We start from the raw sequence: 4,981 nt of genomic DNA, 5'->3' as shown, positions 1-4,981 counted from the left end.
CAAAGTACTTTACTTAATTAAAGGGAATGGGTTACGATGCAAGTGAGATGAGGGGAAAGGATAGGATTTAAATAAACCTTAGTTTATTTAAATCAAGGAAAGATGAATATAATTAAACAAATGCAAATTTATTTAATTAAAGATAGGGTATTTAAATAAATAAAAAATATCTATTTAATTAGTTAGGTTAAGGGTATTTGGACAATTTTAGGTGTCTACATTTTTCCCCTCTTTGATATAGAATTAGTAATGTTATATCAAAGAAGAAGAAAATATAGTGGATGGGAGGATAAGACTAGTAGCATGATGCCCCAGTCATGGAAGGATCAAGAAGGATGATGAGGGTGGAATGGTATGGCCCCTCGAGAGGACATATGAGTTAGGAGAACATGGATGTTCTCTTGAAATGGATGGGAGAATGGAAGGGAAGGGAGAATGAAAAGAGTGATGAAGTTATGCTACAATGGTGTGAACAACCTAAGTTTGATATTGTATTCAACACTATGCACCAAGGTATGAGGAGCCAAGATGGCAATGTGTCAAGTACATGATAAAAAGGGGTCTAATACAACCATATGTCTTATGAAACCATGATATGGAAGACCATGATTCTTGGGACAATAGGATGCAAAGACCATGATAAATGTAGAAAATACTAATGCATACAAGTAACAAGCAATAATGCACAAAAAATTAAAAGAAAACCAAAATTTTCCCCTAGTCAAGCTGAAAACCAATTAATGGATTGATCGATGATGATTGATTAAGGATGACAAAGCTAACAATAAGCATAATTTACATTCAAGGATTGGGAAGGATTCATCCCATGATAATGTTTGAATATGGTTAATGGATTATCAATTGATTGGGTCAAATTGATGAATTGATTAAGGATTGATGTACAAGATTGCAAGATTAGATTGATTGAATTAGTATTGATTGCACATTGAGATTTTTTTTTTTTGATGTTTTTGATTTTATGGAGATTTGGATGAATATATTGAATTGAAATGCGAGTAGAAGAATGAACATGGATGAGATTGAAAGAATGATGTTGATAGGATGAGGAATGATGAGAGTATAATTGATTGGATGTGAAAAAATGAGAAGAAGGGAAAATTGATTGAAGTGAGTGGGAGAAGTAGATTGAATGTGAAACGAATGAATGAGGGATAAAATGGATGGGGACCAATGACAAGGGAGAGCCAAGACATGTTAAATGGAGGAAAAGAAAAGTGAGTTGGTGGATGATAGGAATGGTGAAAGGATATGAGAGGCCAAATGATATGGTATCAAAAAATGGGGAGCCAAGGATGATGTTTCGAAGGAGTCCACATGCCCCATAGCAAGGATAGGAAAATGGAAGAAAATATGGTGGAAAAGGATGCATGAAAATGGAAAGATGTTATGAAGGCTAGCATATGGAGGAAGAGAAGGCATGTGCTCTTCCAAAGCATGTATGAACATTTTGGTATTGTGCCTCTAATAGTGATCACGAGCATGGGTAAGAAAGTGGAATAAAGAAGGGACATGGGAGGGAGGATATGATGGGTACAGATGAAATGTGGGATATGAAGTGGAGGGGATGGATGGGATAACCAAGCTCAAGGACATATGAACGGGGGATGGAAATATGTAAGATAATGGATGGAATGTCAAGATCAAATATGTGAAAGGATGATGGAAGGATGTAGGATAATAGATGGAAAATGTGCAAGAGGTATAGAAAGTGCATATGGATGGATGAAAGGAAAGTGAAAGTCAAGATCAAAGATGGAAAAGGATGATGAATGGTAGATGGAAGTATGGAAGATATGTATGGAAGTTTGGTATGGCTAGAGCCCGCCCCTAGTGTAGAGTGAAAGTGGAAAAGGAAAAGTGAATGGATGGATAAGTGGAATTGGAAGAAATTGGATGGAAATGGAGGACTCAAGCATCTAGATACATGGATGGTATCCCTTGATATTTATTTCTCTTTCTTTCTTATGTTCAAGGAATTTTTACTACTTGCTCCTAGATGTTGGTAGGATAGTGAATGGAGGACAAGGACTTATGAAAAGGTTTGGATTAAGGGGTGGAGTGGTTAGGAGGAAGACATGGTTGATGGATGCTAGGTTGGAAGACTTGTGAGTGAGTGGAGGAAGGAGGTGTAAAGATTATCATTGGCACGTAGCTTGAAGGGTGATGGAAAGGAGGAAATTGTGGAGGGTATGTAGGAGAAAATGTGGATTTTGGGATATAGGGACCCAAAATGGATGAAGCAGACGATGGATGTAGGATGGTGGATTTGGGTATATAAGGACCCAAAATGGATTTGGAAAATGGAAGCTTGGATGAGTTATGAATGAGGTAAGCCTTTGAATTAGCAAAATTGGATGTCATTTGGAATCTGTCTTTGAGATTCATTGCTTCATTAAGTAGCTATGGAATCCACATGATTTTTGCATTTTTTATTTTTAGTCTTTGTGACCTTTGAGTTCTATTTTGGATCATATTTTTCTTTTCTTGGACATGTCTTTTAGAGGGGACACGTTGATCCTTGGGATTTTGTGGATTTTTGGCTTTATTCTCTTTTTTTGTGGCATCCAATTCGCTTCCATTGGCCATGGTATGGGTGCATGAAGATAAATGGGGTGGAGAGTGTATTGATGGTGAATAGGGGAATGAGTTCAAGGATGTGTTCCTTTTTTGATCTTTACTAGGATCATGAGGGGATGAAGTGGAAAACATGGATTTGGTGGATGGATGTATGTAAGGACCCAAAATGGATGGAAGGGATGAAGGATTTGGTTGTGGAACATAGGGCCCTAAAATAGATGGAACGGGTGAAGGGTTTGGATGTGGAACATAAGGACCCAAAATGGATGGAAAGGAGGAAGGAATGGGAATATGGATATAAGGGCCCAAAATGGACTAGGAATATGAATGATGGGAAGCTTTAGGTTTGGAAGGAGTAATTTTGGATTTCGAAGGAGGGGAAGGTAGATCAACATCTTGAGACATTATTTCTTCAATGGGATACTTATTATTTTTAGCACAAGATGCGCATTCATGTATATGGGGTTCAAGAGTGGATTGGATAGGTGTGATAGGATCATGTGGAGGATTGGAATCGCGAGGGGGATTATGAGGGATAATAGGATTTTGAGATGGATTGGGATCATGAAAGACAAATGAAGGGGTACTTTGATCTTAACTTAAAAGAGGATCATGTGGTGGAATGAGTTGATCATGAGATGGAATAGGATAATGAGATGGAGTGATTTGATCTTGACATGGAAAAGTATTAGTGGATGGAGTGGAAGGAACCTCTTCATGAAGTGGAGGATCTATGAATGCTAACTCTTGAGATGGAGTGGAATTAGTAAGGTGCGCGGTACATGGAATGTTGTGATCTTGATTAGGAAGGGAATCATAAGATGGACTAAGAGGGTTAAATGGATCTTGAGGGATAAGGGAACAATGGGATGGAGAAATGCTCAAATCTAGAGGAGAAGAGGAATCTATAATGTCATGTTTTGGAGGAAGGTCTTGAGATGGAATTTGGGGTATGACTTTGGCTGATTGCATCACTTTATCTTGAATTGTACACTTGGCCAAGAAATTGCATGAAAAAAACCCATTACGAGGTCGGGATGATGTTTTTGGAGGATTAGGATTATGTGAAGGTGGAACTATGGGTAGGGGATTGGGATGATGATTTTTGACATTAAGCAAAAAGTAGGGGGAACTACATGGAAGATTTGGGCTGGATGGGACATGAAGACTATGGTCTTCGAAACATGGGGGAGGAGGACACATGGCATGGAAGGTGGACTTTTTCTATTGATTTTCTAGGCTCAAGATAGAATTATTTTGTTCCTCAATTTCTTTCTGTTTGAGGAATTGTGTGGGCTATGAACGGAATTGTATGTGGTTGAAAGATAATGAGGTGGATTTCCCTTGTCAAAGGTAGAGGAAGAATAAAAAATGTGAGATGGATTAGAATTGGATATGAAGTTTTGAGGAGTGATTTGATATGTAGGTTGAATGGGAGGTATAACTCCTGATTTCCTTTGATGATCTTCAACCATTTGATTAAGCCAAGTCTTATCCATAGATTAGACGAGGAGTGACAAAAGATTTGATGATGGATGAAATATGAACTTGGGACTAGGAGCAATTTTGGACTTTGTTTTAATTTGATTTTTATTTTATTTGAGTTTATATTGATTGGATTTGATTTGATTTGATATTGATGAAGGTTTGAGATAACCTTGACAAGATTTGGGTCATTCAAGATAACTAGGATTAAAGTCCAAGAATTATGATGGTGGTCCTAAGTCCAAAATACAAGATTTTATGAAAATTTGAATTAGAAGAAGATTTCAATGGATGAAATTAGAAAGATTGATTTTGGATGAAGATGTAAATCGATCAAATTAAGAATTGATTGGAAATGACTGAATTTGACAAGGAATTGGATTAGAAGAATGATGATTTGAAGGATTGAATTAAGGATGAACTATGAGATTGGCTGAGGACATTGGATCTTGACTAGGACAAAGATTATGGATTTGATTGAATAATTAGGAAGATGAGGAAATGATTTGGATGAATAGAGATGATGAAGAATTCAAGGAATGGTTTGAATGATGAAAACAAGAGATGTATGAGGGTGATGGATTGGATGGAAAGAAGAAGTGACGTGGAATTGATGTGGACAACTTGACTAAGAGGACTTAAACCAAGACTTGTTTTTGTTGTTTTTGAGATTTTTGAACTTATATGATTTTTTTTGGGATTTTTAAAATTTTACAGTGTTTTTGGGATTTTTATGTTTTATGATGTTTTAGTGTTTTTTCAAATTTAGAATGCAAAATCAAACAATAAAATGTATACAAAGCAAGTGTAGTTGGTGTGTTCAATGGGGGAGGGTTTCAAACACTCAAGCACATCAAACACACCAAAAATCCTATAAGGCTTCAACTAGGATGTACAA

The sequence above is a fragment of the Cupressus sempervirens genome, chromosome 2 (genome assembly GCF_028749045.1).
Source record: "Cupressus sempervirens isolate cs-2001-9-10 chromosome 2, ASM2874904v1, whole genome shotgun sequence".
Classification (NCBI taxonomy): Eukaryota; Viridiplantae; Streptophyta; class Pinopsida; order Cupressales; family Cupressaceae; genus Cupressus; species Cupressus sempervirens.
Note: the sequence above shows the minus strand (reverse complement) of the source record.